Raw genomic sequence first — 510 nt, forward strand, 5'->3', positions numbered from 1 at the left:
TGCCCTTTGTGCCCCCTGATGCTTTGCCTATGCCCAGACCTCCTTTCCCCACACTTACCCTCTTCCTCATACATGGGGGCAGGGGCAGTGGGTCATAAATGAGGGACACTGGCAGAGCCAGGGGGCTGTGGCTTGGGAGTGAGGGGCAACAGCCTGAGTAGGGATAGGGCACCAGCATATCAGAGCTGCATTCTGGTGAGTGAAGGGGGCAGGGGGAGTTGTGATTTTCTATGATAAAAAAGAAAATCAACTGTCTTAATATATGGGTATTTAGAATTTATTTTATTATAATGATTGAGGCACCGGTAGGCTTCCAAATTGTTTTAACATTGTAAATATAGCAATAAAACATTGTGTTTTATTGATACCTATATATACAGTGGTGTTTCATTTTAATTGCAGAAAAACATGGATGTTGGGTTTTTTAATCAGAGAATTTGTGGTTTTTTATCAGAGAATTTGTATTTTTTAAATGCAGAAAACCAGGATCCCTGCTGATCATTTATACTG

This window comes from Gavialis gangeticus, unplaced genomic scaffold (genome assembly GCF_001723915.1).
Source record: "Gavialis gangeticus isolate Ggan-Ray unplaced genomic scaffold, GavGan_comp1, whole genome shotgun sequence".
NCBI lineage: Eukaryota > Metazoa > Chordata > Crocodylia > Gavialidae > Gavialis > Gavialis gangeticus.